The 22,439-nt window shown below is 44.0% G+C and overlaps 1 pseudogene; it reads left to right on the top strand.

The window, feature by feature from the left end:
• Positions 1 to 9,204: 9,204 nt before the first annotated feature.
• LOC136004459 (SHC SH2 domain-binding protein 1-like) lies at positions 9,205 to 22,226 on the top strand (annotated as a pseudogene).
• Positions 22,227 to 22,439: the final 213 nt, after the last annotated feature.

The raw sequence follows: 22,439 nt of genomic DNA, 5'->3' as shown, positions 1-22,439 counted from the left end.
CCGCCATAATTTACCTAACTTTGACTTTAACATCTCTAAAATAGTTCTCCAAATGACCAACAAATGTTTCACAGTGTCACTGCCTTCTGTGGCTGCGTTCTTCGGAGCTTTCCCGATCCCTGCTGTCTTCCCAGCCTTTTGTTTTAACAGGGTATTATATATAGCTTGCCAAATCTTATCTCCAAATTTTCGCCTTTCTGCTAATTTATGGACAGTGTGAGGGTTAACAAAACATCCCTTAGACTGTCCATAAGCTAACAGTCCCTGCAGCTCTTTCTGCAGGTCGATCCCTTTAACCTGCCGCTTTTGTAAGAAGGCAGTAAATAAATCATACGCCGCTTGCCTTTCCATACCTTAGCGCGCTTGTTGCAGCCCCTTCAGGTTTCGGCGGCGCGTATCGGCCGGGCTCGTCTATACGGTCACCCAGGGTCCGGCGCTTAAAATCCTGAGATATTGGCACTTTGACCGTCCTGTGGCTGCGATCAGGACCCGAGCAGAACTTACGTCGTCCCACCGTGGTGTTCGAGGGATCACATCGGGGTCACCATTTGTGGGAATCGCCGGGAGACGAGCTCCTCAGATGATGACCGACAAGTCTCATTTATTGCTAAGCAGATGGATACTTATATACCTTGCTTGCATGTTTATAGTTTGGTTACAGAGAGATCATTGGCTTACAGCTTTTACATGTTACAAGATCATTGGTTTGTAGCTTCTACATTTTTGCAGCTACACCGTACACCCCCCCCACCATCCTCCTTCTCATGCACTTATCACTTAGTGGCCTTGGCTGTGATTGGTCATAGTATGTTGCTGTTTGCCGGTGTCCTTCATTTCCTCATTATCTGGCGTGAGAGGTTTGCATCATGTTCTACACAGATGTCTTGTTTCAGCTCGTTGATGGGAGCATGACCTTTGACCTTTTTTCGACAAGCTAATCCTCCACACCTGCCCATGGCAGGGGGATTGGAACTAGATGATCTTGAGGTCCTTTCCAACCCTAACTATTCTATGATTCTATGACTGGAAAAAGTTAAATATAACCCCCATTTTCAAGAAGGGGAAAATGGAAGACCCAGGAGTTACAGACCAGTCAGTCTCACCTCTGTGCCTGGTAAAATTTTGGAGCACATTCTCCTGGAAGACGTGCTAAGGCACATGAGAAACAACATGGTGCTTGGTGACAGCCAGCATGGCTTCACTAAGGGGAAATCCTGCCTGACCAATTTGGTGGCCTTCTATGATGGGGCTATGGAACTGATGGATAGGGGTAGAGCAGTTGATGTCATCTACCTGGATTTGTGGAAAACGTTTGACACTGTCCCACACGATGTCCTTGTTTCTTAAGTTGGAGAGACATCAGTTTGATAGATGGACTACTGGATGGATAAAGAACTGGCTGGATGGCCGTACGGAAATAGTTGTTGTCAGTGGCTCAGTGTCCAGCTGGGGACCAGTAACGAGTGGTGTCTCTCAGGGATCGGTGTTGGGAACGGTCTTGTTCAACATCTTTGTCGATGACATGAACAGTTGGATTGAGCTCGCCCTCTGAGTTTGCTGATTGCACTGAGCTGTGTGGTTTCATTGATATGCTGGAGGGAAGGAATGCCATACAGAGGGACCTTGAGGCACTTGTAAGGTGGGCTGATGCCAACCTTATGAAGTTTAACCATGCCAAGTGTAAGGTCCTACACCTGGGTTGGGGCAATCCCAGGCACAGCTACAGGTTGGGCAGAGAAGGGATTCAGAGCAGCCCTGTGGAGAAGGACTTGGGGGTGCTGGTCGATGAAAAAATGAACATGAGCCAGCAGTGTGTGCTCGCATCCCAGAAAGCCATCTGTATCCTGGGCTGCATCAAGAGGAGCATGACCAGCAGGTCAAAGGAGGTGATCCTGCCCCTCTACTCTGCTCTCATGAGACCTCACCTGGAGTATTGTGTACAGTTCTGGTGTCCTCAACATAAGAAGGATGTGGAACTGTTGGAACAAGTCCAGAGGAGGGCCATGAGGATGATCAGGGGACTGGAGCACCTCCCATATGAAGATAGGTTGAGGAAGTTTGGGCTGTTCAGCCTGGAGAAGAGAAGGCTGCATGGAGACCTCATCGCAGCCTTCCAGTATCTGAAGGGGGCCTATAGGGATGCTGGGGAGGGTCTCTTCATTAGGGACTGTAGTGATAGGACAAGGGGTAATGGGTTAAAACTTAAACAGGGGAAGTTTAGATTGGATATGAGGAAGAAGTTCTTTACTGTAAGGGTGGTGAGGCACTGGAATCGGTTGCCCAGGGAAGTTGTGAATGCTCTATGCCTGGCAGTGTTCAAGGCCAGGTTGGACAGAGCCTTGGGTGACATGGTTTAATGTGAGGTGTTCCTGCCCATGGCAGGGGAGTTGGAACTAGATAATCTTAAGGTCCTTTCCAACCCCAACTATTCTATAATTCTGAGGAAGTTAATGAGTAATATCTTTTACTTTTGTTTGATATGCTTTATTTTATTCTTTTATTACATTCTCTTATGAAGACTTGTAGAACTCTCATCTGCAATTAAGATGTATAGATGGAGTGTTGTGGTCTGCAATGTGCTTTGCAGGATCAGCAACTGATTTCCCTTATTTAGAAAATAAAGAAGCTAAGGTGCAAAAATTTATGTATGTCAGTAAACCTTATAAACAATGACATTCACTAGAATCTTAAATTCAGGATGATCTTTTCAATAGCCTGCCTCCCTGGTGTACTGGCCAACATTGATATAGCAAATTGGAATTCAATCTTCACAGCTCTGCTGTAACCACACAGTGTTTTGGGTTATGAAGTCCTCAAGGTTGAGTTCTGTATAGGATTCATGTTTACTGCCCTAGTCTGTGGATCTTGCTCTCCAAAGCCAGTGCTGTCCTGGTAGAATAGCCATCCAGCTGAGGAATCCTGAGTTTGTCTGAGTTGGTTCTGAGTTTGCAATCCCTGACAAAGCTATGTGTGATTTCAGGGGCAGTTCTGTAGGAAGATTAGCATTTTCATTGTGATAGAGAATAATTTAGAATTTAATAAATTCCTAGTTTGTATGTTCTTACACAGCCCTAACCCAACTGGCAGCTTTTGTACTCTTGTCTGGGGAGGGATCTTTATATGGAGGATTGATTTGAAAGTACTTTAAAGTGGCTGACTATTATAATTTATTATAACCATTTTTTTTTCTATTTCTGAAACCATCCACTTTATATTACTCATAGAGTCATGAGCTTGGTCGATGAAAGCAAAATTAATGACTAATTTAGAACCTAGAAAATAAAGGAATTTAAGTGTTAACTGTTTAAGAATTAATCTGTTGATTTCTTTCTCTTCTAAAAGAAGTTGGTAAAGCACCAAGTTGTAGATAAACTGTTACATGTTCTTGTAGCTTCTTTGTAGTGTTTGCCAAAAAAGTATAGTTGTCTTTTAGTGTGACTTAGAATGAGCAATCAAACTCAATGATCGTTTTAAGGAAATGGGGGTGGAACAGTGGGCTGAACCATAACCAAGGAGTGTGTGTAGAAGTGTGAAACCTTTCTCATACTCAGCTGGAACAGCATCACCTAAGACTGTGCCTAGTTGGTAAAGCAGCATACCTTTTCTAATGTGAAAATGAGAAACAAATGTGTTTTGTGCCAAAGCTTGTCACTACCAGGACTATTTCCAAGACTTGAAGGGAATCGCCTTGATTTTCCTCCTACCTACTGGGGCGTTTGAGTGAGGTGTGATGGGTCTGAGAGACAGGTGATTGAAGCAGATCCTCCTGCTTGACAGGGCAGCCTGCCTCCTGCTCCCCTCCCCCCCTCCCCAACCTCTGTCCAGCCCTTACCGCTCTGGTGACAGAGATGAACCATCAAAGATGATGAGGACGATGTTGAAGACTGAGGCAGTGCATGCCGGCTAGACCACCACAAGTCGTAGCAGACATAAGCCCCCGCTGCGTCTCCGCTCGCCTGTGTCCTGGGTTCAGCAGTAGCAATCGTTTTTCTCCTTCTTGGTAGCTGGTGCAGCACTGTGTTTTGACTTTTGACCTGGGAACGGTACTGATAACACTGATGTTTTTAGTTACCGCTCAAATGTTTTAGTCTGACCAAGGACTTCCTGAGTCTCATGCTCTGCCAGGGAGGAGGGGAGGCGGCCGGGAGGAAGCAGAAACAGGACACCTGACCCAAACTGACCAAAGAGGTATTCCATACCACAGCACATCATGCCCAGGATGTAATGGGGAGTTACCCGGAAGGGCTAGGGGACTGCAGGGTTGGACGAGATATCGGTCGGTGCTCGGTTGGGTGGGGTTGGGCGAGTTATTGGTTGGCTGGTGTTGAGGTGTTGTATTCTTTCCTCTTGTTATTTCCTTTATCATTATTATCATTGGTGGTAGCAGTAGTGATTTGTGTTATACCTTAGTTACTAAACTGTTCTTATGTCAACCCGTGGGAGTTACATTCTTTTCGATTCTCCTCTCTGTACCTCTGGGAGTAGGGGGAGGGCAAGAAGGGGGGGGGAGTGAGAGAGCGACTGTGTGATTTATGGATGGCTTTTGTTTAAACCACGACAGCCTGTCAACATGTACAGGATGCACAAGCCACCTGTGGACAGAGCTCAGTGGTGATGCTGGCAGCCTCTGCCTTCTGCCCCTCATGTCATCCTGGAACTTGCCCATCAGGAGGTTGATGATGGCCAGGTTGAGGAAGAAGTTGCCCTGTGTGCAGAGGCTCCTGTCCACTACAAAAGCCAAAATGACCAGGGCATTACCTAGCACTGTGGCCAGCACCAGTAGCCCCATGAATTGCTGACATGAGTAGCTCCAGAGAGGGACACCGTCAACAGTGGAGTTCAGCATCCAGGTGTCTCAATTCAGAGTGGCAAGAACCACTGAAGGAGCCTCAAGTCCTTGACAGGGCTTGCCCAGGAGCTGGCAGCTAAGCTGATGCAAGCGGCTGACTCACAGGGAGCAGTACCAGGAGGGACGGCAGAAGACCTAACTGGGTAAAAACCCAACAGGGAGCGAGAACAACCTGTAGTACCGCACGTCAGTCAGGGCATAGTGCGGTAGTTTGCGCAGGCAGGGCGAGCGGTCATGAGTACTCACCTCATGACCAGGGCCCGGTCTGGGAGCGTAGTCACCCAGACAGAGCAGATGAGAGGGGAGGCTGCAGTGCAGGCCTCAGGCTGTAGACAGTGCCTCTACTGGTCTCTTGAGGAGGGTGCACAATGGACAGGGCTGCACTCCGTGTGCCCCGGTGGAGGTCCTCCTGCAGCACGTGGCTGAGCTGTGGGACACAGTCAATAGGCTAAAAGATGTCAGGGAAGCTGAGAGGAAGCTGGACTGCTTGCCCCAGGTCCAAACTGTGCGGGGGCCTCAAGCGTCCATTGTAGCTCATGGAGGAAAGAAGGAGGGCATTAACCCAGAAAGCTGGGAGTTAGTTAAAAAAAAAAAAAAAGACAAAAAAAAAAAAAAAAAAAAGAGGAAGAGGACAATTTAAAGCAAGGGGCTTGTTCCTAAATCTGATGTCCCCACCCAGAACTGCTTTGCAGTTCTGCATGGGGCTAACGAGGAAACACATACCTCACTACATGAACAGCTGGCCGATGCACTGGTAAGGAGGATTACTACTGGTGCTGCCAGGAAGAAGTGGTGGGTCATAGTAGTAGGGCACTCTACTTTGAAAGGCACAGAGGCATCCATCTGTCAGCCTGACCCAGTCTCAAGGGAGGTGTGTTGCCTACCAGGGGCTTGGATCAGGGATGTTGCAGAAAGGCTGCCTGGTCTAGTAAATCCCACTGACTATTACCCACTTCTAGTGGTCCATGTGGGTGCTAGTGATATAGATAGCAGTAACCCAGAGAACATTAAGAAGGACTGCAGTGCCCTGGGAGAGGTGGTTAGGGGCTCTGGAGCTCAGATAGTCTTTTCATCAATTCTCCAGGATAAAGGGGAGAACTTTAAAAAGGCTAGGAAGATTGGCCAGGTTAATAAATGGTTAGAACAGTGGTGCCATAGTAGGGTTTGGGTATTTAGAACATGGGACTCAATTTAGGAGGCCAGGCCTACTGGAGGCTGGTGGAACTGGTCTGACAAAGAAGAGGGGGAACTGTTTTGGTAGGAGGCTTGCCAGCACCTATAATAAATGCTTGGACCGATAGAGAGATATTTCAGCTGCTCCAGCCAATGAGTCTGCTTCATTTGGATCTTGGCTCAGATGCCTCTATACAAATGCCTGAAGGGTAGGGAATAAACAAGAGGAATTAAAGATGTGTGCATGGCTACAGGGTTTTGATAGCATTGTATCACATAAACATGATGGGATGGTTCCTATGACTAGAATGTTGGAATGGAAGGCTACAAGCTCTTTAAAAAAGGCAAGCCCAGCAGACAGGGAGGGGGAGTTGCTATTTATGTTAGGGATAGGCTGGAGAGTATGGAACTCTGTCTGGGAACAGGTGAGCAGTCAACAGTTTGTGGGTCAGGGTTGAGACAAGGGGGGGGCACAAAATTACAAAATGGAATATATAAACCTTTATAATCAGTTCTAAGTAATGTTAAGTTTCATGGCTTTGTAACAGTAGCAATGGAAAATTACTGAGCTGCATGATACATAGAAAAAAATAAAGTTAGAGAACATACTGAGAATTCTTGTACAAGATAAATCGTTGTAGTTGACATAGTTTTAAGAAAAAAGTCTAGAAGAACAGGACACAGGGATAAGGAGTATCTGGGAACGGCAGGTGCCCAGGATGGGCTACAGTTAAACTGATAAGTAGGAGGACAGGAGGATTATTATGTCTGTGGTTCTAACGAACCAATTAAGCTGGTATAAGCATCTACTGTGTGTGCTTCAAAGGCTGCCAGAAGTGATGAAGATTGTTGGAAGAAGTAAATGACCCTCAGAGACCACCACCACAATTTTGTACACATGCGGGGAACTTTCTGGAAAATTATGTAATCCATATGTAACCTCATGAATATGTATGTATGCCCAGTGGCTATATAAGGATGGCTTGTGTAGCAATACAGGGACACACGTTAGGAGGAGCTATCCCTGGTGTCTCCTGGCACCGCAATAAATACCTGCTTGTCAGCTTGAAAACCTTGTTGGCAAGTTTGTTCCTGGAGTTTTTTCCAACTCAGGGTTAAAAGGAGAACAGCGATGGGAGACATTACTGTGGGGATCTGTTACAGACCACCTGATCAAGAGGACTCTGTGGATGGAGCATTCTATAGAGAGCTAAGAAAAGCCTCATTCTCACAGGCCCTTTGTCCTGGGTTCAGCAGTAGTAGTAATTTTTCTCCTTCTTAGTAGCCAGTGCAGTGCTGTGGTTTTGACTTTCAGCCTGGGGAAAAACACTGGTAAGACCAATGTTTTCACTTGTTGCTAAGTAGTGTTTAGTCTGACCAAGGACTTTGTGAGTCTCATGCTCTGCCAGGGAGGAGGGGAAGCCGGGAGGAAGCAGAGACAGGACACCTGACACGAACTAGCCAAAAGGGGCATTCCGTACCGGAACACATCAGTGTTTAGTATGTAAACTGGGGGCAGTTACCTGGAAGGGCTAGATCGCTGCTTGGGTCAGGCTGGGTATGTTCTGTTGTGCCAGGCCATTTGATCCACACAGTCCTGTAAATCCGATTGTCCCCTATCTCCACCTGGCTGGAGGCAGGGCCCCTCTAATAGTCATCACAACAGTGGTCACTTATGTCTTGTAGACAGGGATTAGTCTTCTTTATCACAGGAGCTGGAGTAAAATCAGCTCTTCCACTTCATCTGGGAACCTGCTTTCCAGAGACTGAAGCCGCAGCTTTCATGGGATGATCATCCTTGACCTTTGTTCTCCTCTTCAATTCACGCATCCATTCCTCCAGAGCTGAGGTAGGTTTTCCATCCTACTTCCTCATGTCTTCTCTGTGATCCCGCAGGTAAAACCAAAGGGTGGCCTGTGGTGTGGGCCTCCTACATCTTCTCTCTCGAGCAGTAGGATGCCTTTTGTTAATAACTGAGACGTGGGTTGGTACATGTGGGGAACTGGATAGATCGGATAAATCATCTCTCAATTGTTTGAACTCCTGGGACAGTTTTTCCACAGCTGAAAGGATGGAAGGGGTGAGATTGTCTTTGAACTCTTGGAGTTGATGAATCATTTCATCCATTGTTGGTGGTACTATGTCATTCCAGGTTACTGCTGCCAATGAGCGGGCATATGATGATGGTGCATTCCGTGTAAATTTCTGCCACATGGATCGTGTACATTTGACTTTATCTGGATCTATGGGTGCATTCCCATCATCCAGCCTGCGATAGATCATCTCTACAATGGCTGATTCCCTCAGAGACTGGATGCGTTTCTCTAGCATGGTCCAGTTGGCCAAACGACTTACAACATCATCCTTGCATGGAAACCTTTCTTTCACAGCTGTCAAGAGCTGCCTCCAAAGGCTGAGGGACAATCGAGAAGTCACCTCTTTTTCTTCCTCTTCCTCTGAATCACTTACTGATAACTCCTGAACATATGCTGTTCTGTGTAGTAAGTGCAGTTTCTTCATCTTTCTTCGCTGTACGCGTTCCTTTTTGTGCTTCTTTTTTGCTTTTCCCCTTGCACACAGGGGCACCCGATATTGGTACAAGTTGGTTCTTTGGTTTAGCTGCAGTGATTATCACAGTGGCTGGAGTGGCTGCAGTATCTGTTGTTGGGGTTGGTGCAGACACTGTGCTTGGGGTTTGAGTAGAACCAGCAGCTGCGCTGTCTGTTGCTTTCAGGGTTTGGATAGCTGCTGTATTTGTTACTTGGGCTGGTGTAGCTGCTGTGCTTGGAGCTGGAGTAGCTGCGCTGTCTGTTGCGCTCGGAGTTTGAGTAGCTGTGTACTTGATGCTGGGGTTGGTGTAGTTCCTGTACTTGGAGTTGGAGTAGCCTCATTGTCTGTTGCTTTGCCATCAGATCCAGAGATATTTTCTTTGAAGGTGCTGGATAGTGTCGAGCAGGGCGCTGTAAGCATAGGCCAATGCCCAGTATTTTGCCATGATTTGTCCCTCTCTTTTATGACCAGGATGAGAACAAACCTCATTTAAGTGTTTTATGTTGGCCGAACTACTCATACCATTATCCTTGTATGGAAAACTTTCTTTCACAGCTGCCAAGAGCTGCTTCCAAAGGCTGAGGGACATTTTCTCTCTTGAAATTGCTTTGTCAATTCCCCATTCCCTAGGAATGTGTGTTACCTTCCAGGTAACTGCCCCCAGTTTATATACTGGGCATGATGTGCTGTGGTGTGGAATACCCCTTTGGCTAGTTTGGGTCAGGTGTACTGTCTCTGCTTCCTCCTGGCTTCCCCTCTTCCCTGGCAGAGCATGAGACTGAAAAAGTCCTTGGTCAGAGTAAACATTACTTAGCAACAACTAATAACATTGGTCTTATCAGTGTTTTTCCCAGGCTGAAAGTCAGAAACACAGCACTGCAGCAGATACTAAGAAGGAGAAAAATAACTACTATAGCTGAACCCAGGACACTGTTGTAATGCAGTCTGTTCAACTATCAGTCTCCAATAATTTTTCAGGTTTTTTTATCTGTAAGATTCTTCCTTTTAATCCACCTTGGTACTGACAGTAGCTCTTCCCTATTGTGTGCTCCTGTCACAGACCCACTGAAGACTGATTGCTAGTTTGGGATACTCCTTTTCTAGATGTCTCAATGTCCAAGTCATACATCTTTGTGCAAACCTTGGATGTTCAAACCTGCAGTTCCATTACATGTTTGAGTACAGCCTGCTGACATATGAATGTCATGTTAGCCCTCATCAGCTGTATCTAAGGTTCTGAGGAATCTTAAGAACTGTTTGTTCCCACAGGTGGTTGATGTGGAGTATTCAGCTCTGAAAGCAGTTGTGCAACTCAGTGAGCCTTTCCTGTGTGAGTTGCTGGACAGCACATTTACCTTGGAGTACATGCAGGAGCTCTTGGAGCTGAAGGAGTGTAAGATACTACTGCAGGAGCTGTGGGTTGTGTATGATGAGTCAGGAGAGCTTGACCACACAGCACTAGCTATAGAGCATGTCAGGTAGGAAAATTCCCAAAGTTTAATTTTTGTCTGAAACATTGATATTCTGGTAATATCCAATGGGTGGTGCCCTGAGTTCTTGTGGTCATGCTGGCAGCTCCACAAGCCAAGCTTCATGAAGTAAATCTGGTGACTGGTACTGTGTGGAGACTGCTCACAAAGAAAATCTGTGGTGTCCTCTGCAGCTGCAGGTAATCACACAATAACCAGGTGTGTTTGGCTGCAGCTTATTGTCAATCTGCTTGCTGTGTCAAAAGCTTGGAAAAATAATTTGTGTTGCTTTCCTCCTCTTTTCCACTCGGATTTCCTTGGGCTGTATCACCTTGCTGGCTCTAGTGCAGTGTTCCTTTCTCTTCTATAACATTTTGGTGGTTTTTTCCTTTTCTGTTCTGTTCTTTTTCTTTTCTGCTTTTTTGCTTCCTCCCCTGAATTTTATCTTTATTTTTCAAGTGTCTGTTCACATATTCTATTTTCCTTTCTTTATCACCTCTGTCTCTTTTTCATCTCCCTTGCTTTCATATACTAAAAGCTGTATTACAAATAGGCAGTAGATGGATGAAAAAGCTGAAATAGGAGGAAAGACCTTCCTGCCTAGAAAATGGGCCATTTCAGAGGTGGTGTGTGTGTGAGAAAAATGGGAGACTCTTCAACATGTTCTATTGAGAGGTACTCTGTAGTAGAGAATGATGGAGGTGACAAGTTCATTGCCATAAAGAAAGCTTAGTTGAGGGATGCTTGCCCAAAACCAAACAACTAAAAAGCCTCAGAATCTTAAGAGTGTAAGTCTTGTATTCAAATCCAGCTTTTAGCTGTTCACTCTCTTGATGAAAATGGGACTTGAGCTCTTTATGGATTTTGAACTTGGATGCATGAAATAAAAATCTTTATGTAGGTAAACAGCAGACAAGAGAACTTGTGCATGCTAGTGTCGTGGTTTAAACCAATCCACACAGGTCGTCCACTCACCCCCCCCCCCCCCGACCCTCCCCACTCCCAGAGGGATGGGGAGGAGAATCAGGAGAATGTAACTCCCACGGGTTGAGATAAGAACAGCCCAGTAACTAAGGTATAACACAAATCACTGCTGCTACCGCCAATGATAATATTGATAAGAGAAAATAACAAGAGAATACGATACCACCGCCGAACGAGTTCGACCCCCCCGAAGAGAGAGAGCCTGCCCTTCCGGGTAACTCCCAGTTACCTCTCTGGGCATGATGTGCTGTGGTATGGAATACCTCTTTGGCTAGTTTGGGTCAGGTGTCCTGTCTCTGCTTCCTCCCGGCCTCCCTCGTCCCCGGCAGAGCATGAGACTCAGAGTCCTTAGCCAGAATAAACATTACTTAACAACAATTAAAAAAAATCGGTGTTATCAGCTCTCTGCCCAGGCTGAAAGTCAAAACACAGAGCTTGCACCAGTTACTAAGAAGGAGCAAAACGGCTCCTGGTAAACCCAGGACAGCTAGTTTACAGTAACATGGAATTGGAGGAAGGTGATGCTTTGAGATGAATTCTCAAACTGGTTACATTTGCATTTTCAGTGCTGTTGTCTCCGCTCAGGTAAACATGGCCTCCTTTGTGTGATTAAATGCTTGCTTTGCTTCAAAAGGTTCTTCTACCAGTGTGTCTGGAGGACCTGGGATGAGGAGGATGATGATGATTTTGATTACTTTGTGTGATGTGTTGAGCCTTGACTGAGATTGTAAGTGATATTATTTGGATAGAACCACAGGGGAGAGTCATGTAGGGTTATGTAGGAGTAATGACACATCGAGATTTTAAAAACCTTTCTCACTGGTAAATTCGAGCAAGTTTATTTTAACAGCATTCACTTCTGACAGTTAAAACTTTGTATGGAAAGAGGGTGCAGCTGAGACTGCCACTTGATTTCTGAATCTTCCGTTATTCCCTGTAATCTTTCACCTTCCATCAGATGGCACTCCAAACCCAGTTATAGCCTCCTTCATGTGGGTGTGAACTGTAATCTGAATTAATACTAGCAGATGTTCTGATGCCTCTGGGTGTAGAGTAAGAACTGGAGTGGAATCAAATGTAAACATAAACTTGTGAATTGGTCATGCTGAAGGAGGAATGTGTGCATTGCTTTCCCTAGTGGGATTAGTCAGCATTAGGTTTTCTGAAGGTGGGTTTTAAATGGTGTCCTGGCATGTGGAACTGAAGCAGTACATAAGGACACGATCTAGTTATAGTTTTGAGTGTGCCAAATAACCAAAGCATGCCATAAAATATACCTGAAATGAATAACTGTGATTTTTACTGTGGGTTTTCCCCTGAGATTTGACGCTTTATCTTTCTTCCATGAGTTACTCTTCCTTTTCTTAACATAGCATCATGAGTATCTGGAAGTTTGTGTCATTCAGATCCAGGTTTGATACTGCTATGATGCTGGGAAACTAAATCAGTGAATATTTACAACCTACCCTGAAATGCTATTTAGAATATAGCATATAGCATGTGCTTTGCAAAGAAAATGAGTGAAATTCTCCACACTAGAAAGTTGGCTGGAGGTCTCTTTCAAACAGGACACAATGTGACAATTGAGGACTGTGATATGCCTTTATTTTTCTGAGATCATGCAAATAAGGAGGAAGTGTTATATATGGAAATGATATATGTTTCTGAAGTGTTTATACCTGTGCACTTCAGCAAATGGCTGTTCTGTTGTTGAGTTTTTCCAGCCTTATGGAGATTTGGCATAGCATGAAACTAGGATGGAATATTGTGTCATGGGATAATGTTTTATTATTATTTTTTTAACACTTTGTGGCCTTACAACCATTTTAGTGAGAATCCAAAATGTTTAAACAGTTGTCTTCAAGCAGAAAAGTGAATGTTATTCTTTATTATTCTCTGATATTTCAGCTCAGAAATAACATTAACCTTCACAGCATAGAAACATAGGATGCTTTAAAATTTTTGGGTGTCTGTTGTGCACTGTTTTAATGAGAATAGACAGTAGCTTTACACTGCCTGTTAGGCAAATAAAGCTTGAAAGAACAAGATAGTTTTATGCGCTTTCATAGTGCATGCTCCAAAATGTAAAGCAAATTGTGTACAAAACTGTTTCCTTCAGATATTTTATATTTCTGTATTGCTATAAAATCATCTGCTGTTAATCGTGCTGCATTGGCTTACTCCGTTGCCTCTAATAACCCCATTGCCAAAATTTTGTGAGGCTCTGTGGTTTTGTGCACCCTATATAGATATTGACTGTGGGAAATGCAAGCCGTCCTGTTCTCACTATGTTGGTAATTAAAGAAGAATAAGAATTGCTGATAGTGCACCTGTGTCTTGAGCTATCCAGAGAGTGTTTGGGTGCAAGGTCAGGCTGGGAAACAGCCTGGGGAGTGATTGTTTATAGAATGGAATTTATAGTGACTGAAAACAGTCACTGGGAATGACATAGTTGCTGTTTGGCTTCATGGCTCAGACTTGTATCTGTATGCTATATATTACCATGCTTTGTATATGTATGCTGTATATTACCATGCTTGAGTGAATAAAGGAGAACTAGTTGTGAAAGCAGTGTGTATGTGTGTTTAGCATCTTTCTTTACAGGCGCCGCAATTGACTGCTGTGACTACAGATTTTCTTGCTCTTTGCAGCATGCTTTAGGTGCACCCTTTAAAGAAAATCTGAAAATTGAGGGAACATCTTTGCCCTTATTTCACATAGCCTCTTGAATAGAGCTATTTATACTGTGTTCAGTTGGTTCCCTACAAAAATGGTGAGAGATAATTAAATCTTGTGTCATTAATTGATGTTCAGCTTTTTTGTAGTGACTGTGATTGGTCCTACATGATTGGCCCTGGAGCTCTTGGCACTGTCTAGCTGGCAGATGTCCTCATCTTTTGACTTTAGCAATGCAACTATGTGCTGGCATTTTCTGGCCTGCAATTTCATTTGTAGAGGTTACTCTTGGGATGGTGCAGAATTTGCTATGCAGTGCCTTCCCATCTTCATCTGGTGCTGATAATGCCTTTCTTATTTATTCTGCATTTTTGTCCAGGTAGTTTAGATTGTTGCTAATAGAGACTTTACATTCTAGGATTTTTCTTTGATTTCAGGCATGTTTGGGTTTTTTTATTTTTTTTCTATTAAATGCTTAGAAGACTGATTTTTATACCCAATTACCTTCTAAATACTTTTTTTCCTTAAGAGCTGTGCTTATGCCTTTGTTTTACAGTGACTTTCTGATAGTTGTGTATAATGTTTCAAGGTGCAACTATTTAGGAACTACTTTGTCTTTTCAGATTTTTGCTTTTGCTGCTTTCAAAAAATATTGAGCAGTGTTGATATAGACTGCAGAGAATCTAGACTGAAGTACTGATGCACAGCTATTCAGGTTCTGTGTTTAAAACTTGTAAATGTGAAATAATTGACCCCTTGCTCTGAATTGCAGGCATTATGACATCTTTGAACACCGTGTGCCCTCTGGGCTGGTAGCCAATTACAAGAACCTTTATTGTCTCAATGTGAAGAGCATTATAAGGATGCTTTTAGATGTGAGGGACAGCATATCAAGCAGTGATTTGGACTCGGAAGTAGAAACATCTCCATGGTGGAAGGACTAAAATTGCATGAGAAAATAGAGAACTTAAAAGCTAAAATTAATTGAGAATCCTCTGCTGAGGTACTTGGTGGGCTTGTGCAAGGAGGAGGTCCATATGGGAAACTACACATGGACAGTCTTTAATGAAAAAATAACTGATGGCTTCGCTGCTCTTGTTTTAGGTATGTGTTTGGTTACCAAAAATACAGCAGTCTGCAAGCTAAAGGACTGAGAACAATGGTGTTCCAGAGTTTGAGGATTCCGGGTTGAGAGAAACACAACACAATAAAGAATCACAAGTAGTTTATGAATACAGGGAAAATATAGAGGTAACAAAAGATACAGTAAAGAATATTTCTGATGTTTGGTTATCTTACCAACCCCAAAGACCATGTAATGACAATCAGGAAACCAACTCCGAGAAACATCATAGCAGTGCGAGGTGGTAGGCTCAACCTTAGCAGGCATCTCTGCAGAGGCAACGTTGACCTGGGTGGTATGAGGGTCTGCCTCCTCACATTGCCTGAGGCTCAGGCTTTTATACTAGCAAAAATGCACATTCATTCTGATGTAGGGGGCCAGCCTACATCGGAAGAAGTGGCCAGCTATATCTAGAAAGGTCTCTGAGGGTCGGGACTTTTCCAGGGATGAGCCGAAGCAGGAACTTCTGGGGAAGAGCCAAAGTGGGGTTTTTTGGGGAGGAGCTACCACCGACAAACAGTACTTTTCTATTTTTGTGTGTTTCACCATGGATCATTATCTAGTGTCACTGACACATGCCACCCCGTGGTTTATGGTTGGAACACACAAATATTTTACCATCCGTACTACAGTTTTATATAATATGCTGTCTATAAGGGAACAGATTAGTGCTAAAAGACAAGGAACACAACATAAAATGCATGAAAACCCAATACCTATTACCACTTAATAATACAACAACTTTTCGCAGCTAGTCCCACCATCCATCCCTGAAAGGGGTTCCACCTGGTGTTTTCTGCTAGCTGGCTAGCGAGGGTTTTCAACTTTTGTATTTATGCATGTATTGAACTGGAGTGGTCACTTAAATTCATGCAACATAACTCGTCAAAATCTTCACACCCATGCTTATGTACTAAAAGCAAAATTCAATCGCTGCCATATTTTGTTTTGCATGATCAAGGTGGTGAGCACTTTGGCTTCGGTTCTTCGCAAATTGGTAACAGGTCTCTAGATGATATGGAGGAAAAGCAAAAGCAAAGCAGTGATGTCCAGGCTCCAAAAACAAGGTTTCATCAATATGTCGGTCAGATATACTGGGAGTCTTGGGAACCTGGAGATAGATGCTGTTACTTCCAAAGACACAGTCCTTGGCTTTCTTTATCCCCTTCTCTGCTTAATGAATCACACAAGAGCAGCTTCTTGACATTAGCCTTTGAGAATAGAAGATTCAATAGTTACTTATGCTAACTTTTGTTGTGTTTTGGGGTGGGGGTTTTTTGTTTGTTTTATTTTGTTTTTTGTTTTTTGTTTTTTTACTGTGAGGATGATGAAACCTGCTTTACATGACCCTGCTTGAGCAGGGGATTTGGACTATATCATCTCTCATGCCAACCACAGGCTACTTGGCCTGCGCTTCCCTCCTGGATGGCCCTCTTATAACAGGGGAGGCCATCCCTCACATCAAGGTATGGCATGGCATGTGTCCCCACCGCTCAATGCCTGCTGGGTTGCAGCCAACAGCAGAGCTAAAGGTTCTTCTTTGTGGCAAAAATAGAGGCCAACCCAGTCTTGCCTTTGACTATGGTAGGAGGCATTTGGCTAACCTCAGTCCTTGCACCTCGTTGTCAATGCAGAGTTTCACCTGCCTCATCCAGTAACAGGTCGCTACTATGGCAAAGCACACACAGATTTACATTAGCAATATAACTACTACAGGGTGCAGCAGCATGTTGAAGATGCTGGTGGCAGTGGGGGACCAGCCAAAGAAAATTTCCCACCAGTGGGGTTCTCCCACCCAGGTGTTCCATTACTTGCTTTATAACACTACCATGGTATTAGAATCTTCCTAGCTTCTGCCTTAGCATTTTCTAACAGCTGCTGTAAATTTGCATGCTCTAACATCTCTTTTGCAAGTGATAAATCCATATGATACAAGGTGTAGTTTCTTATTAGCAACTGGCTAGTAAATACAGGTGGTTTATACACAAAATCACAGCCTCTAATAATAGCTACATGGCAGGTACACATATTCAAGTTGTTACTTTTCAGTTGCCCCAAGTGATGTTTTGCAAATCATTCATTTTTCTCTTCCTTTGTTTCATTCCCCTTGGGGTCTTCAAGGTCAGCTCCTGCATCTGAGACATCAGGTTCTTCAACTTGTCTGTCCAGCTCATGGTATGGCTTGACAAACTTTGCAGGCGGCCACCATGGACCTGTAGGTAGGAGGACACAAATATACTCTGACCCCAGGTTATAAGTTCCACTGGCCCTTCCCCTTTCTGCAGGCCCAACGGATCACAATACCACATTCGCATTTAAGCCACAAGGACTTACACCCATGGCAAATGAGGATTGAGCTGTTGACTGACAGTCAGGGCAAGACCTGACAATTTGTTTTGCTGGAGAAGAAGACAGGTTAAAATGTTTCTTTAAAACAGGCATTCTGATGAAAAAAAAAGGAATGGGAAGCAGCCACAGAAGTAAACTGCACAGTGTTAACAGTAAAGGAGTCAGCTATGTCATTACCCACAGTTAAAGTGCCAGGCAGGTTGGAATGCAACCTAATATGACCAATAAAAACAGAATAATTAATGCAGCAGCCAATACAGAAGCTCTACGAGCCTCTGCTCTGACATCTTGACAGGTCCCAACCAACTCGGCAATGTCTGCAAATTTTCCTCCGACTTGGGCTAACACAGCCCCACATGACCATTAATCTGCCTTTGTATATCATTGTCCAATTGGTCTATAAAAGACACATAGGGTTCCTGTGACACCACCCCCCCCCCTTCTTCTTCAATTATCCACATAGTGGGAACAGGATGGCTTGCAGTTCCCACATCTCCCCCTTTCCTACTGTCCTCTAGTCCTGTGTGGAGAAGTGGCTAACAGAGAAAGGTCACGTTCCCATCAACGAGCTGAAATAGAACATTTGTTTAGAGAATGGTGCAGACTTACTAGCACCAGATAATGAGGAACTGAGGGACATCTGGAGGGAAGCGCCATGCTCTGGCCAATTAAAGACAAGGACACTAACTAATAAACAAGATAAGCACATAAAAATAGAGGATATAAAAGTACACAGTTTAACCGCAAAAATAATGAGCTTACGCAATGCCTTATTTGTGCCAGAACCAATCAAGTGCCTAGTAATTGCATATTCACTGTTATATTAACTGAAGGTAGAAGCCCAATAAACGAATCGTGCTTATTGATCACAATGGTCGTGTTGATTCCTCCCTGCTGCAACAGTCCTGAGCCACTTTGTCCAAGCCCAGTCCCGGTAAATACCCTAACTGGCTTAGAATCATAGAATCATAGAATCATAGAATAGTTAGGGTTGGAAAGGACCTCAAGATCATCTAGTTCCAACCCCCCTGCCATGGCAGGGACACCTCACACTGAGCTGCTCTGAATCACTTTGCCCAATCTGTAGCTGTGCCTGGGATTGCTCCGACCCAGGTGCAGGACCTTGCACTTGTCATGGTTGAACTTCATAAGGTTGGCATCAGCCCACCTTACAAGTGTCTCAAGGTCCCTCTGGATGGCATCCCTTCCCTCCAGCATATCAACCGGACCACACAGCTTGGTGTCATCGGCAAACTTGCTGAGAGCGCACTCAATCCCAGTGTCCATGTCAGTGACGAAGGTGTTGAACAAGACCGGTCCCAACACCGATCCCTGAGGGACACCACTCGTTACTGGTCCCCAGCCAGACCTTGAGCCACTGACCACAACTCTTTGTGTGCAGCCATCCAGCCAGTTCTTTATCCATCGAGTGGTCCATCCATCAAATTGATATCTCTCCAATTTAGAGAGAAGGATGTGGTGTGGGACAGTGTCAAACGCTTTGCACAAGTCCAGGTAGATGACATCAACTGCTTTACCCTTGTCCATCAGTTCTGTAGCCCCATCATAGAAGGCCACCAAATTGGTCAGGCAGGATTTCCCCTTAGTGAAGCCATGCTGGCTGTCACCAAGCACCTTGTTGTTTTTCATGTGCCTTAGTATGCCGTCCAGGAGAATGTGCTCCAAGATTTTACCAGGCACAGAGGTGAGACTGACTGGTCTGTAATTGCCCGGGTCTTCCATTTTCCCCTTCTTGAAAATGGGGGCTATATTTCCCTTTTTCCAGTCGTCGGGAACTTCACCTGACTGCCATGATTTTTCAAATATGATGGCCAGTGGCTTAGCAACTTCATTCGTCAGCTCCTTCAGGACCCGTGGATGGATTTCATCAGGTCCCATGGACTTGTGCGCGTTCAGATTTTTAAGATGGTCTCGAATCACATCCTCTCCTACAGTGGGCCCCAGGTCTTCATTCTCACAGTCCCTGCGTCTACCTTCTAAGACCTGGGTGTTGCAGTCAGGCTTAGCTTTTTAATCACTTGTTCAATGGGGTTTCCTTGTTCTGCTACTAGTATGTTTTTTTGTTTTTGTTGGTTTTTTTTTTTGGGGGGGGGGGGGTGTTGTGTTGTTTTATTGTTGTTTTTTTTTATCCACCCCATCTAGCAATACAGGATCCGCTCCTTCCTCCATGATGTGAACTGGCCAGTTCTGGGATTCCTCCCCTGGCCTCTGCTTGTATTTATCCAATAAGTTACTAATCTCCTCAGGGCTATAGTCTGTCTTTTCCTCTGTTCTCACTTGTCTGTTTGCCCTGGTAATCATCTTACGTTTAAACATAGAAGCTGTGCGGGCTCCTTCCTTTTTCATGTCTGCCTTGTCTCTGGTATTTGATTTTGACTCACTGGTATCCCAAATATCTCCCTTCCATATCTTTGGGTCCCAATCAGGATCAGACACAAGGGCACGGACTTGTGGCCTCACTGCCTTTATATCCTTTTTATTGCTCCGTTTTTGTTTGTTTGGGGTTTTTTTTTGATATTTTTTCCCCCCCCCGAGTCTCTCTCCCTGCTCTGCAGTGGCTACCAATGCCTGCCTCTGCAACAGCACTCCTGCTTTAACCCTTTCTAGCTTGGAATGTAAATCTGCTACTTGTTGCTCCCACTCTGTGTGAGTACACTATGCAAGCAATTTCCTTCCTGTGTGTAGGAAATGAGATAAACCTGTAATAATTCTATAATGAAACATGTTAAGGTGTAATACTTGCATTAGTTCTGAAATACTGTTTTTTTCTGATGTTGCTGTGTTCAGCTGTAGCAGTTATTTTTCTTCTTCTTAGTAGCTGGTGCAGTGCTGTGTTTTTCGACTTTAGCCTGAGAGCAGTGCTGAGAACACACTGATGTTTTTAGTTGTTGCTAAGTAAAGCTTACTCCAATCAAGGACTTTTCAGTCTCTCATGCTCTGCCAGTGAGGAGGGGCACAAGAAGCCAGGAGGAAGCAGAGACAGGACACCTGACCGAAACTAGCCAAAGGGGTATTCCATACCAGAGCACATCATGCCCAGTATATATACTGGGGGAAGTTACCTGGAAGGCCCAGATTGCTGCTTGTGTCGGGCTGGGTGTCAGTCAGTGGGTGGTGAGCACTTGTCTTGTGTATCACTTGTGTTAATTGTTTTCTTTTCCTTTTCCCCTTTAGTTTTATATTTTCTCCCCTTGTTATTTTCCTTATCATTATTATTATTGTTGGTAGTAGTAGTGGTTTTATATTATACTTTAGTTACTGGACTGTTCTTACCTCAACCCATGTGAGTTACATTCTTTTGATTCTCTTTCCCATCCCTCTGGGAGTGGGAGGAGAAGAAGAGGGGGGATGGGAGTGAGCAAGCAGCTGCATGGTTCTGAGTTACTGGCTGGGCTTAAACCACGACATACTGTTAATGATCTAGAATTTCAAGGAAGAAATGTCATTCTGTTGCTTTAATTCTGAGTAGGAGATACATTTATTTTGGAGCAGTTTAGTTTTAGTGAATTCAGACAGGACTTATCACTTCAGCAGTTAACAGTCTTGGGTTCCTTGGGCCAAAATGAAATTGCTTGCTGTATTCTGATCACGTTCATGAATTACTGATGGCCACAGTGGAGCCACAGGGAAGGTCCTGGATTGACTTCTGGGCTATAAATCAGATTTTTTGACTTGACATTTGAAAATGCTCTTATTATGCTTACCCTGGAATTTGCTGGGAAGCAATAAATGTGCACTCTTTCTGTACTGTTTGTAATTCTTCAGTACAGAATCTCCCATTAGTATTTGTGAAGGGTATCAGCCTGCCCTCTTTGGGCAAGAAAAAGGACCATGTTGATTTACGGAATAGAACTTCATAACTCTCAGAGAGTTATAAAGCAGGTATGTTTATTGCAGCGCCGGGTGCGAGGAGGATCGCTCCTCCTAACTTGCACACCGAGAGCTCAACAAGCTGGATATTTATTATACACAAACATGCATACTCATTAGGTTCCTGAAAGTTTGGCTGGGATATTACAATTAGTTTAGGTACTTATTATCATAAGTCTCCTCCCTTTTGGTGCTTGTGCTCTGCCCTCCCATGGTCGTGGGCAGGGGTCTTCAAGATGAAGTAAGCAGTCTTCCTCACGGTGCACTTTTCACCCTTGGCACAGTTTCCCCACCTGGCAACCTCAAGTCTTATAGAAACTAGTTGAAACAAATTCTCGTCAGACATTCATCTTCTTGAGGGAAAAGGGTCTCTGATTTTAAACAATGTGTTTCGGCTACCTATTCTATTCTGGGTTATAGTTTAACTGGCAAGAACAAGAACATACATGTTCCCTATTCTAAGTTAAGACAATGTATAGTTTGAAGAAAACTCTTAACTTTTTCCTTAGTCTGTTACTATTCCTCGTATCAATGTGGACCCTATCTTCACCACTCTAATATCTGAACTCTATTTTGGGGTGACTTGCAGCAAGAGTAAAGGGCTATGTCAGTGTTCAAATCTAGTTGCTGAGTTGCTCGTGTTTATTTTCTTTATTTTCTGTTCGTTTCTTTTTGGTAATTCATGGTAAGTCATTTGAAGCACAATTCAAAAGTCGTCCTCAAACCAAGGCCATATTGAAGTTTGCTTTCTGGTGCATATGCTCTTTAATCTGTGTATCTCTTCTAGTTTTCTCATGGGGGAATGGACATGACACAAACATTGAAGCAATGTTTTAAGGCTGTTTTTGTCCAGAGTGTGATATGATTCTTAAATTCAAAGTAGAAATTCTGTATTATTGGTGCATTAAAAAGGGTTTCTTTTAAGCAAAAGCAGCAACATTTAAATGAAAAGCAAGCTTTTTAAGGGCAAAATGCATCCATTTTTATAGCATTTTCAGGAGCTGATTATATTTTTTGTCTTGTACAGTTTCACAATGATCCACTGGCAGCTATAAATGCCTGTTATGAAGGAGACAGAGTCATCATCCGTCCTGGTCATTATGTTGTAGCTGGTGCGTTCTGAATTGCTGATTCAGTTAAACTAGAAGGTTTGCTAACATAAAGGTCCTTAAAATAAACAATCATAGAATCATAGAATCATAGAATAGTTAGGGTTGGAAAGGACCTCAAGATCACCTAGTTCCAACCCCCCTGCCATGGGCAGGGACACCTCACACTAAACCATCCCACACAAGGCTTCATCCAACATGGCCTTGAACACCGCCAGGGATGGAGCACTCACAACCTCCCTGGGCAACAGATTCCAGTGTCTCAC

The sequence above is a fragment of the Lathamus discolor genome, chromosome W (genome assembly GCF_037157495.1).
Source record: "Lathamus discolor isolate bLatDis1 chromosome W, bLatDis1.hap1, whole genome shotgun sequence".
Lineage (NCBI taxonomy): Eukaryota > Metazoa > Chordata > Aves > Psittaciformes > Psittacidae > Lathamus > Lathamus discolor.
This window is presented reverse-complemented; position numbering and strand designations above follow the sequence as displayed.